At 52.9% G+C, this 12,371-nt stretch overlaps 1 long non-coding RNA gene and 1 pseudogene across 1 annotated transcript in view; both read left to right on the forward strand.

Moving 5' to 3' along the window:
- Window positions 1-2,523, forward strand: part of LOC135405261 (zinc finger protein 883-like) — a 37,436-nt pseudogene extending 34,913 nt beyond the window's left edge.
- LOC135405723 (uncharacterized) overlaps window positions 1-12,371 on the forward strand; it is a 267,008-nt gene that overhangs the window by 202,808 nt on the left and 51,829 nt on the right. The gene's annotated exons all lie outside the window — the stretch shown is intronic.

The raw sequence follows: 12,371 nt of genomic DNA on the forward strand, positions 1-12,371 counted from the left end.
GGTGACACTGTCCCCTCCCTACAGAACACTGCCCCAGAATCTTCGGGGGGGCCTTTTGTGTCTATTCCTGGTTGTTGATTCCTGCTGGGGACCTGAGGGAGCCTCTGCAATCCCATCCATGGGCACAATCTCCTCTGCTGAGCTTGACTCACTGGGTTCATGGCAGAGCCCCGGCGGTGGGTGGGGGGATGTGGGTCCCCCCCCACGGTGGGGGTTGGTGTTTCTGGGTCAGGCCCCGCCGGCTCCATTGTCAGCCCGGTGCCGGCGGGGGGGACACAGCGGGTTTGGGGCCCCCCTGGGAGTGCCGGGGGTGGGTGTGGAGCCCGGGAGCTGCTGAGTGTGGAGGGTGGAGCGGGGAGATGCTGGAGCTGGGGGAACCCTGGCAGCCTGGAGGGGGGAGCACGGAGAGGGAGGAGCCCTGGGACCCCCGGGAGCCTGTAACAGGGGTCGCAGAGAAGGGGAAGCCTGGACAGTGGGGAACCCTGAGATCTCTGGGACAACAACATGGAGAACCTGGAGAAGGGGAATATCTGGAAACGCAGCACCCTGAAGGCGAGAGTCAGAGGAGAAGGGACCCTTGGGACCCCCAACATTCCCAGCATCCCTAAGTGGGAGCCCCAACATCCAAGACAGGGGAGACCCTCCGAACCGCAGAGGGGAGAGATTAGAGAGGGGGAACTTCTGGGAGAGATTTTTTTGAGCTGAATCTTCATATTTTGGAGTATTTTTCAACTGAATCTCATATTTTTGCAGTGTGGGAGGACAGGGATCTTCTTGCTATTTCTAAGTGGTTTTTTTGCCTGAATCTCGGTGTTTTGGGTTTTTCTGGGCTGAATCTTGGTGGTTTGGAGGTTTTTATGGACACAGGATGCTCGATGAGCTCTAGAGATGGACGTTTGGGCAGGAGGAACCCCCAAGCCAACACGCTCAGCCCTTGTTTTCCCCCCCATCAGGATTTGTCCTTCCCAAAGCTTGGGCGGATGGAGGAGGAGGCTGCGAGGAAGAGGAAGATGCCTTGGGCCCCCCAGGCAGGTGAGGAGGAAGTCAGTGTCCCTTTGGGCGGGTGTTGTGCTGGCTCTGTCAGCCGAGCATGGCCCCGGCTGCAGGACAACCCCGCTGGCGCCGCCGTCCTGCCGGGGCCGGAGTTGGGGGGATGTCCTTGGCCTTCCCTGTGGGCCGGAGGCAAATCCCCTGCCTGTCCTTCTTGCTTCCTGCCCCAGGCCCCGAGCTGAGGACAGAGAGCCCGGAGGACAAATCCCCCCGTGAGACCCTGGTGGGAGAGGCCGTTTTGAAGGGCTCCATGGCGCAGGAAGGCAGCGGGGAGGAAAAGGGCCGGAGATCCCCCCGCAGGAGGGGCTCCAAAGCCATCCCAGGGTGCTCTGAGGAGGAAAGAGCCAGCCTGTGCCGGGAAGGCGGCCGGAGGTTGAGGGGGAGCTCTGAGCTGGTGGTCCCTGAGCAGCTTCCCAGCAGGGAGAAGCCCTTCAGGTGCTTGGAATGTGGGAAGAGCTTCAGAATGAGTACCAACCTCATCCGACACCAGCAAATCCACACTGGGGCACGGCCGTACACGTGTGGGGAATGTGGGAAGAGCTTCAGCCAGAGCACCAACCTGATACGACACCAGATGATCCACACTGGGGAACGGCCCTGCTCATGTGAGGAATGTGGGAAGATCTTCAGGGACAGATCCAGCCTGATCCGACACCAGCGCATTCACACTGGGGAACGGCCTTACACGTGTGGGGAGTGTGGGAAGAGCTTCAGGGACAGCTCCCACCTGATGCACCACCAGCGTAGCCACACCGGGGAACGGCCCTACAAGTGTAGGGAATGTGGGAAGAGCTTCAGGTACAGCTCCAACCTGATCCAACACCATCGCATCCACACTGGAGAGTGGCCCTACACATGCAGGGAATGTGGGAAGAGCTTCAGTAACAGCTCCAACCTGATCTAATACCAGCACATCCACACCAGGGAATGGCCCTACACATGTTGGGAATGTGGAAACAGCTTCAGCCAGAGGTCCCACCTCGTCACCCATCAGTGCATCCACACCGGGGAACAGCCCTACAAGTATAGGGAATGTGGGAAGAGCTTCAGGTACAGTTCCCACCTGATCCAACACCAGTGCATCCACACCGGGGAACAGCCCTACATATGTGGAGAATGTGGGAAGAGGTTTCAGACCAGCTCACATCTCCTCCAGCACCAGTGGACACACACGGGTGAGAGGCCCTTCCACTGCACTGACTGCAGGAAGGGCTTCAACTGGAACTCCACCCTTGTCACCCACCGGCACATCCACAACGGGGAGAGGCCCTACAAGTGTGAGGAGTGTGGGAAGAGCTTCACCTACAGCTCTGCCTTGATCTCACACTGATGGACCCATCGGTAAGAGAAGCCCTACCAGTGCCCCGACTGCGGGAAGAGCTTCGGCCGCTATTCCAGTTCCATCAGCCATCGGAGGACCCCCATTGGATGATCCACAGGGACCCACTTTGAGCACAGACCTGGTGGCCCACACTCCAGGTGATCCAAGCTGGGCAGTGTATTGGGTCTGGATGGCTATGTTTTGGTTCCTGGGGGGCTCCAGGGGTGGGTTCTGTGAGCAGCTGCCAGAAGCTTCCCCCATGTCCAGCCCCTGTCCCAACCCGCCTTAGGCAGATTAGAGTGAAAGGACAGTGAATAATCAGTGTTTATAGACATATATATATGTAGTGTTTAGAGCAGTTTAGTTGCCATGTAAAGCAGATTTGGAGCCATTTTGTTTCCTGTCTATAGTGACATGAAACCATAAAAATAACATTTAAGAAAATGTAGAAGGGAAAAGAAAGAAAGTGTCAGAGTAGAAAGATGCAGAGCCCCCTCCCTCCCGAGGATGGTTTATCTATATACATATATATATATATATATATATATATATATATATATATATGCATATATATATATATGTATGTTGGGTTTAGTCTAGAACAATTTTGTCTCCATGTAAAGTAGGTTTGGGGCAGTTTTGGCTCCTGTCCATAGTGATATAAAAACATAAAAATAACACTTCTCCTTTCTGGCTCCAAACCCAGCCTGTCCTCTCCAGGGGTGGGTGTTCCCCCCTCTGCCCCGGGCGGTTCCATTGCCCTTGGGCAGCAAAGCCCTCACTGCTTCTGCAACTGGAGAGTGTTGGAGCCATGGACCATTAACATTCCAGTCTCTCCCAGCTCTGCATCCCAAAAGTCGAGAGGGATCAATCTGTCATCTCAAAGTGGATCAACCCCACTGAAAAAAGCTCGATCTCACCCCAAAATTCCTGTGTTTCTTATTTTCCCTATGTAATTCTGGGGCTGCCAGTGCCACCCCTCAGCTTTCCACAGGCTGAGGCTTGGCCTTGCACTTTTGCCTTTGCTAGATTTCTTCATCAAATATTTCTCTCTCCCTGAAAACAAAAATATGGAAGGTTTTCGATAATCTGGACATCTTTAGACCATCTGGACAATTTACAGGTTGCAGTGTTGGAACGGAACATTTTCCACATTTAATCATTTGTTCCCATCCCTCCCAGGAGGGAGGACACTGAACTCTTCCACAGAAACAGAAAACTAGTAACAAAAATTCAGAGACTACTGAAAATGAAAAATACCTTTTGCTCACAGGTGGCCCTTTCATGTCCTTCTCTTCTGCCTTCTTGCAATCGATGTTATCTGTGGCAGCAGTTGCCTAGATGATGGCCAAAAAGAATTTAATTTCTTTAGAATCATTCCAGAATACTGAATCACAACTGGGGATTTGAAACTGCTTCAGGGGAGCACATTTGGAGAAAAGGGTTCCTCAGTCACTTAGAAAATTTGGCTGAAACTGCTCGTTGTGGGCCTGAAACTCTTAAATAAATAATACCAACTCATCCTGCATCCTTCCCAGGGGAGTATTTTTATCCCCAGATTAAGATATTCTCCTGGGATTTTGTCTCTACACAAATCAATGTTCGCCTGGGAAAAGCACCAAGTATATGAGACAAGTAACTGTAAAAACAACCAACCCACCCACCCCACACACAAAGAAAAGCCCAAGAAAACCCCAAGAACTTGCCAAATTAAATAAACCCCTGAAAACCAGGCTTTGGAGCATGTCAGAAGTAATTAAAATACATGAGAAATCAGTCCTTCTGCCTTCAACAAACTGCCTCAAACTTCTCCTTTCTGTGCTTAAAAATCAGCCTTTCAGTGACTCAGGCTGCAGACAGGTATGAACTTTGCTGCCCAGCTCAGCCACCAGTGCCCCTAAAGGTCCCCCAGAAAAGGGGATTGAGGGGGTCCTGGGTGGGCTCTGGATGGATTTAGGGGGTCCTTGGGGGTCTGTGGGGTGGTTCTGGCACCTTTAGGGTGAGTTGGATGCCCATTGAGGAGGAGGTGCCTTCCCAAAGCCCCACAGAGCAGGTTGACACAGGGGAAAGCAGGGGGGTCCCCATTTCTGATCCATTCTGGGGCCGGTTTTGCCCTCCCCAACCTCGGCTCCTCCCTGCGTAACATCTATCATGTGATATCACATCCTCCTCTGTGACATCACATCTCATCTATAACATGATATCACACCTCTCCCGTGACATCACAACTCCCCTGTGACATCACATCCTCCTCTGTGACATCACAGCTCCTCTGTGACATCACATCTTTCTCTGTGACATCTCAGCTCTCCTATGACATCACAGCTCCCCATGACATAACATCCTCCTCTGTGACATCACATCCCCCTCAGTGACATCACATGTCTCCTATGACATCACATCCTCCTCTGTGACATCACAGCTCCTCTGTGACATCACAGCTCCCCTGTGACATCGCATCCTCCTCTGTAACATCACATATTCGTCTGTGACATCACATCCTCCTCTGTGACATCAAAACTCCCTGTGACATTACAGCTCCTCTGTGACATCACATCCACCTCTGTGACATCGCATGTCTCCTATGACATCACATCCTTCTCTGTGACATCACACCCTCTTCTGTGACATCACAGCTCCCTGTAACATCACATCCTCCTCTGTGACATCGCATATCTCCTATGACATCACACCTCTTCTGTGACATCACATCCTCCTCTGTGACATCATATCCCCCTCTGTGACACTGCATGACTCCTATGACATCACATCCTCCTCTGTGACATCAAAGCTCCCTGTGACATCACATCCTCCTCTGTGACATCACATCCTTCCTGTTACATCTCATCCTCCCCATGACATCACAACCCCCCTGTGACATCACATCTCTCCTTTGATATCACATCATCCCTGTGACATCATCCCTGGTGGCTGCCTGGGGATCTTTCCAGTCGTAGATGTTATCACAAAAAAGAAACTCTGTCTTTTATACAGGCAGGAAAACTGGAATCCTGATGCCTTCAAATCTTCAGCAAAAACCACGATTCAAACTACGAGCACTGCTCTTCTGTCTCCACTGAGCCAGTTGGAGGCAGCTGTGATTTAATAAAGCAGCAACAATGGGCCCAAACCCATGGTGTCCTTCAGATGCGCCGTGTCATGAGCAGACTGCGTCCTGCTTGTCCTGTCCTGCTTCCTGCAGGACAGCTCCCCCCTCAGCACACCCACAGCCCCAGCCTTGTTTGGGAAGCTGAGCTCTGGCTGAGGCTTTCCCCAGGAGAAGCCTCATTTGTCTCTCCTCAGGGCAGTCCCCCCAGCACCCAGCCAGGACAGGGCACAGAATGAGTGGCCCCAGCTCTGCCTCCCCAGGGGTGTCCATCCCACGAGGCGGCTGCTGTTGCTGCATCACCACCTCCCCTCACCAGAATGGATTTGGAAGGCTTTCCAAGCACAGGGAGCCAGAGGGAAACCTCAGGGCTCCTAGAGGGACTAGAGGACAAACAGGGAGTCTGGGTCACCGCCCCCAGGGCAGAGGATGGGCCTCCGCTGTCCCCTTCTTGCACCGGTAGCATGTTTCCATCTTTTCTGCCCTGGGGAAAAAGAAGTATCCTTTGACTTGGAAGAGCTGATTAGCATCATCTTGTGATGCCCTGGGAGGGGATTAGTTTTGACGGAATCACCTACAGGAAAGTTTGGAGACCTCCCTCAGTGTGCCCTGTGCCGGTGCTGAGCACATGGAGGGAAACACACCAAGAGTCAGACGGCCCTGCCCAGAAGAACTGACTGCCTGAAGGAAGTTCTTGCATTTTCTCTTTTTTAAAACCCAGTTCTTTCCTCAATATTGCCTCTGGCACGAGTGGCTGAGAAGTGATAAAACAGGAAAGAAGCCAAGCCATCAGGGAAAGAGCAAGATGATGCAAGGGTGTTAGCTGCTGAGAATTTCTTTGGGAAGAAGTAGACTGTTAACTTAAGATAGAAATTTGCAATATACCATGGAACCTTATTCAAAGTCCAGCTGGAAAATACCTTCTTGTTAAGAGTGTGAAATAAATACTAAAGTGTCATCAACTATATCATTTTATCTTTATTCACAATCAGTAATTAAAGAAACATAACTCAGAAGTAATCTCACTCTGTGCTCCAGTGACATTAACATTAGAACAATATTGTCACTGTCTCCTGGTCTCTTGTGCTTCTCACTGGAAGGCACTTGGTGCACCCCTGAATATCCTGCTAATGAGGTAAAAGACTAACCCTTCTAAAGTTCCAGATTTTCCTCACCTGTTTGGACATAGTTGGACAAACTGGACCAAGTTATTCCTTGAAAGCCACCTGCTGGATTTAGCATTAATTACTCCTTGTTTTGATCGTAGAGGAAAAAAGCTCACACAACACAATCTCTGTGGACCCAACAGAGAAAACATCCCCAGGCTCTTGTTAGAGCACAAACCTGAAAACGGATGACAGGTCAGAGAACCACAGAATCATCAAGGTTGGAAGAGACCTTCCAGATCTTCTAGTCCAACTGTCAACCCAGCACCACCAGAATCATCCCTAAACCCCATCCCAAAGTGCCACATTCAGATGTCATCTGAACAATTCCAGAGACTGCACCACCTCCCTGGGTTACTTGTTCCAGTGCCTGAGCACTCTCTCAGGGGAAAAAGGGTTTTTGAATATCTAATATGAACCCTGCCTGATGCAATTTAAGGCCGTTTCCTCTCTTCCTGTCACTAAAGGCTTTGCAGAAGAGACCAACTCCCATACCCACTAAAACCTCATTTCAGGTCATTGTAGAGAGCAGTGAGGTCCCCCCTGAACCTCCCATTCTCCAGACTCAACAAGCCCAGTTCCCTCAGCCGTCCCTCAGCTGACATGTTTTCCAGAGCCTTCCCCAGCTCCGTTCCCTTCTCTGGACATGCTCCAGCCCCTCAAGGGCCTTTTGGCACTGAGGGCCCAGAACTGGACACAGCACTCCAGGTGGGGCCTCCCCAGTGCCCAGCACAGAGGGGCAATCAGTTCTCTGCTCCTGCTGGCCACACTCTTCTCCACAAAGGCCACGATGCCCTTGGCCTTCTTGCCCCCCTGGGCACACTCTGCCTCATATCCAGCCGCTGTCAAGCAGCACCCCCAAGTCCCTTCCTGCTGAGCAGCTCTCCAGCCCCTCTGCCCCCAGCCTGGAGCGTTCCAGGGGGTTGTTGGGAGCCAAGGGCAGGCCCTGACACTTGGCCTTATTGATCCAGCCTGTCCAGATCCCTCTGCAGAGCCTTCCTGCCCTCCAGCACATCCACACTCACACCCAGCTCAGTCAGTCTCCCAAACAGGACAAAGTCTGACCACCAGCAGTCCAGGGTGTCAGTTCTGCTGCCCTCTTCTTCCTCCACCCAGAATGGAAAACTCCATCATTTTGGGGTCTCTGTGCCCGTCAGCTCTAACCACCACATCCCCCACCAGTCACAGAATCATGGAATGGTTTGGGTGGGAAGGGACTTTAAAGAGCATCTCAGTCCAACCCCCTGCCATGGGCAGGGACACCTTCCACTAGACTCAGAGCTCAGAGCCCCATCCAACCTGGCCGTGAACACTTCCAGGGATGGGGCAGCCAGAACTTCTCTGAGCAACATGTGCCAGGATCTCACTACCATCACAGTCCAGAAATTCTTCCTAATATCCCATCTAACCCTTCCTCTTCTCAGTGTGAAGCCATTCCCCTTGGCCTGTCACTCCAGGCCCTTGTAAATAGTCTCTCCCCATCTTTCTGGTTGGCTCCCTTCGGGCATTGCAAGGCCACAATTAGGTCACCCCAAAGCCTTCTCTTCTCCAGCCGCAACAATGCCAATTCTCTCAGCCTTTCCTTACAGCAGAGCTGCTCCATCCCTCTGGTCACTTTGATGGTCCCCTCTGGACTCGCTCCAACAGGTCCATGTCCTTCCTGTGCTGGAGCCCAGAGCTGGAGGCAGCTCTGCAGGGGTGACAACATTACAGCCCTGTGTGTTCCAGCAAGGACACTGTGGAACCTCCTGGAGTAAAGGGGCCATTGTGACACTGTAGGGCCTTCTGGACCCAAAGGAACTCTGAGACACTTTGGAACCTCATGGAACCAAGGATTCATTGTGCCATGAAGGCCCTCTTAGAACTAAGGGAGCCCTGAGACATTTCGGGACCTCATAGAATCAAGGGGCCATTATGACACTGAGGAACCTCAGGGACTCATGGAACCAAAGCAACCCTGGGACAATGTGGAAACACATGGAATTACTAGGCTACTGTGACACCGCAGGGCCTCATGGAACCAAAGGAACCCTGAGACTTTTCAGAACCTCATGGAATCAAGGGGCCACTGTGACACTGCAGAGCATGAGGGAGACAAAGGGACCCCGGGACACTGTGGACCTCAAGAAATCAAGGGCCCATATTGGCACTGTGGAACTTCATGGAATCAAAGGGCCATTGTCACACTGCAGGGTCCCATGGAAGCAAAGGAATCCCTGTGACATTGTGGAACCTCATGGAATCAAGGGGCCATTGTGACACTGCAGGGCTCATGGAGACAAAGGATTCCTGGGACACTGTGGAATCTCATGGAACCAAGGGGCCACTATGTGGGGCCTCCTAGAACCAAAGGAGTCCTGAGACATTTTGCAAACCCATGGAATCAAGGGTCCATTATCACACTACAGAGCCTTACGAAGCCAAATGGACCCTGCGATTCTGTGGAACCTCATGGAATCCAGTGGCCATTCCCACACTGTAAAACCTCATGGATACTGTCAGGTTCCCATTATGAAAAGACGCCTCTGCCCAAATTCAGCTGCAAAGGAGACCATGTGCCAAAGTCTGCAGTCCAGGTTTGATTTAACAGTAAATAGGAGGGAGAGAGAGAGAAAGAAATAGAAAGAGAGAGAAGAAGAGGGTGGTGGGAAGCCAGTGAGAGAGAGACAGAGATGAAGTAAATGTATCACACCATGGAGATCCCTGAGGCATCCCACTGGTCCTTCTTCACCCTGCTCTGCTCAGTGGAGGGTCCCCAGGTTGTGCTTCTGGGCTATCACTTTTATACAGCCCAAGCCCCGGGTATTCAGGGGGGTAGATGCTGTTCCCACAGCTTAGGCTGGCACATCTAAGAGGACTTGCTTCCTTTCCCACAGCTCATCATGGTGGGAGCTTTGCCCAGTGTGCTTCCAGTCTGCAGGTGGGAATCTTTGTCTGGATGGGTTCCCCAGACCTGCCTTACCAGCCCTGGCTTCCTGTTGGGGCTGTCTGCTCTTTCCCACAGTCTGCACAGTGCAATTCTGTCCTGGGGGCTACTTCCAAAGCTTCATTTCTGTTTAGGCCTTGGAATTAAAGGCCTTCCTGTTTGCCACCAGTGCTTATGTGTTGTGGTGCCTTATGGGATTTTCCTGCTTTGACAGTGTTTTGAGACAGTTCACTGTGCCCTTCAAGTCCTTCCATGTGCACACACACCCCCCACTCTCACCAGTGTCTGGCCCTCCAAAGAACACCAGACCTGATGATTTGTAGCTCCCACTCCTGTGGTTGGCACTTGGAGCTCCCTCCATACCCAGAGCTCAGAGCTCCCTTGTGCCAGAAAGTTTAAAGAGATCGTGACTCATTCTGCCAAGACAACTCTTGGAAAAAAGTGTCCCTCTGTGTTTCCTGGGATAAGAGCACTCTATTGTCATCTTCCAAAACCTTGGAGAGGTCCCAGAGATCCCTCAAAAAGGAATATGGGGCCTCAAGCACAGGACCCATATATAGAGGCTGAGGACTCAGGGGTCAGGGGTGTGAAGATTGAGGACAAGTAGAGGAGTAGCCTGAGAGGTCTGGAAGGGGGGTGTGAGAGCTGGTGGAGCTTTTCTTCCTGTCAGAAAACAGCCTAAGAAATAACTAGTGCCACCAAGGGCAGCTGGGGTGGCCTAGACTGGTGACAAGAAGTCAGAAATTTCCCTCCAAAGTCAATATTGTGGTGCAATATGTCACAAAGCAGGAGTCAGGATGAGCCCAAGGCTTTGTGTGTGCAGGAAGAGCCAGGGAGGACGCAGAGATGTCAGTGCAGGAAGGTGCCAGCCAGGTGGGGCAGCCGGGGGGATGACAACAGCCTGCAGGGAAAGGGGCAGGGCATGGACACCGTAGGACAGCCTGGGCTGGAGAGGAGACAGGGAGGGGGAGAAGCTGAAAGGCCCTGACAGAGCCACCTTCTGCAGGCCTTTGGCCGTGGCTGCTGTCTGTGCCCCTGATGCCAGGAGGAGGGGAGTGCCCCTTGCAGCCCTGGGGCCTCATGGCCTCCTTGTCCCTGCTCAGCAGCCTGGCAGGTGCCACCCCATGGTCCTGCCCTTGGCATTGCACATCCCACATCCCAGTGCCCCAGGAAGAGCCCTGAGGAATGAGGCAGGGACAGGATCTGCCTTCTCAGGGGCTGGGGGCCGGCGCTTGGCCCTTTGGATTAAAGAAACAAGTCAAAGTTTATTCCGCATTAGAGCCACCTTTCCCTTGCTTGTCCATCCTTGTCATCACTGTCTGCAGTTTTCTGTTCCAACTGGAATCTGGGGACACTTTCACAGTCATGTTCTTCAGTAGGACCCATTAACAGTACAAGAAACTTCAGTATTTCAAACTCGTTTTGACTTCTTGAGAACTTGTTTGAACTTCCTCTCAGGGACTGAGTCTCATGTAAACAACACCAAACCCCCTGAGGGTCATGAAATGCCTGGGGCTGTTGCTGTGCTGCTGAGCTGGGCCGGGCTTCTGGCACACAGGGAGCTCCTGGTAAGCAAGAAGAGCTTCAAAGAGACAGCTCTGCCGGTGAGCAGCTCCTCTGCACAGCCCAGCAGGGCTGAGGGCACTGCCTGCAGCACCCAGGGCACAAAAGCAAGGCAGAAAGAGGTTACACACAGCCTGAGCTGTGAGGGAATTCGAGAGGAAGATCCACTGGAGGAGGAATCTTTCCAGGCTCCCACACGGTGAGTCAGCATGAAGGGCAATGTGTCTGCAGTTTGTGCAAAGATCTCCTAACGCTGGCACATCCCACTCCCTGCTGCACCATCCTCGCCACATCCCAGCAGGGTTCCCTTCTCCCAGGGATGGCTGCAGGGTTGTGAAGCTGGGCTGTGTCACCCAGGCTGCCCCAAGCTGTCCTGCAGAGCAGGGTCTTGCAGCCCAGGGCTGTGCCGGGGCAGGAGCTCTGCCACTGCCAGGGGCAGCTCTCAGCCGGGTTGGGGAGCTCCCTCAGGGCTGGGCAGAGGCTGGGGGTGGAAAGAGCAAAGCCTGGCAGGGCAGGGCAGGTTTCTTCTGCTATCGAGTGAGAGTTTCATGGGTCAGGGCTGCTCACAGAACCAGAGCACCCCAGGATATTTTCCAGGGGATACTTCGAGGGGAAGGTTTAAGGAGGGATTTCTCTCAAGCTTTCAAGCCACATGCCTGCTGGTTTGAGTTCCAGAGGGAACTCTGAGGAGCTGCCCAGGGCTGGGAACAACTTGCTGGCACTGTTGGTGTCTGGCAGGTGGCACAGCTGGCTCAGGGTGATGCTGCCCTGAGTGCCCAGTGGGCTCTGCCCTGGCCTCTCCCAGCTGGACCCTCCCTGTGCATTTCCTTGGTTCTCAGCTTGCCCATGGTCCTGAAGTTGTTCCCTCCTTCTCTCACTCGGGCTTACTGGGAGGGGAGTTCAAGCTAGTCCAACACTGTTCCTGGGATTCCCCTATGGCAGGTGTGTCCCTGGGAATGAGACATTCCCATTGTCCTCTGCCCTGTGGGGTGTGGGCATTGAAGTCTGTGGGCCTGGGTCAGGAGCTCTTTTTCCCTCAATCAGACCCTGTCATTAGGACACTTGGCTCTTTTCTGAGGTGTCCTTCCAAGCTGGGAGTTGCCCTCAAGAATGCAAATCATCCTCCCAGCACAGCTGTGTTCTCTGAAAGCCCCAGTGGAGAGGGGCAGAGATGCTGTTCCCGTGCCAGGAGATGCTGTTGGGTTGGGGAGATGAGCCACAGGTGTCCTTGGCTCCAAG

Source organism: Pseudopipra pipra, chromosome W, assembly GCF_036250125.1.
Source record: "Pseudopipra pipra isolate bDixPip1 chromosome W, bDixPip1.hap1, whole genome shotgun sequence".
Lineage (NCBI taxonomy): Eukaryota > Metazoa > Chordata > Aves > Passeriformes > Pipridae > Pseudopipra > Pseudopipra pipra.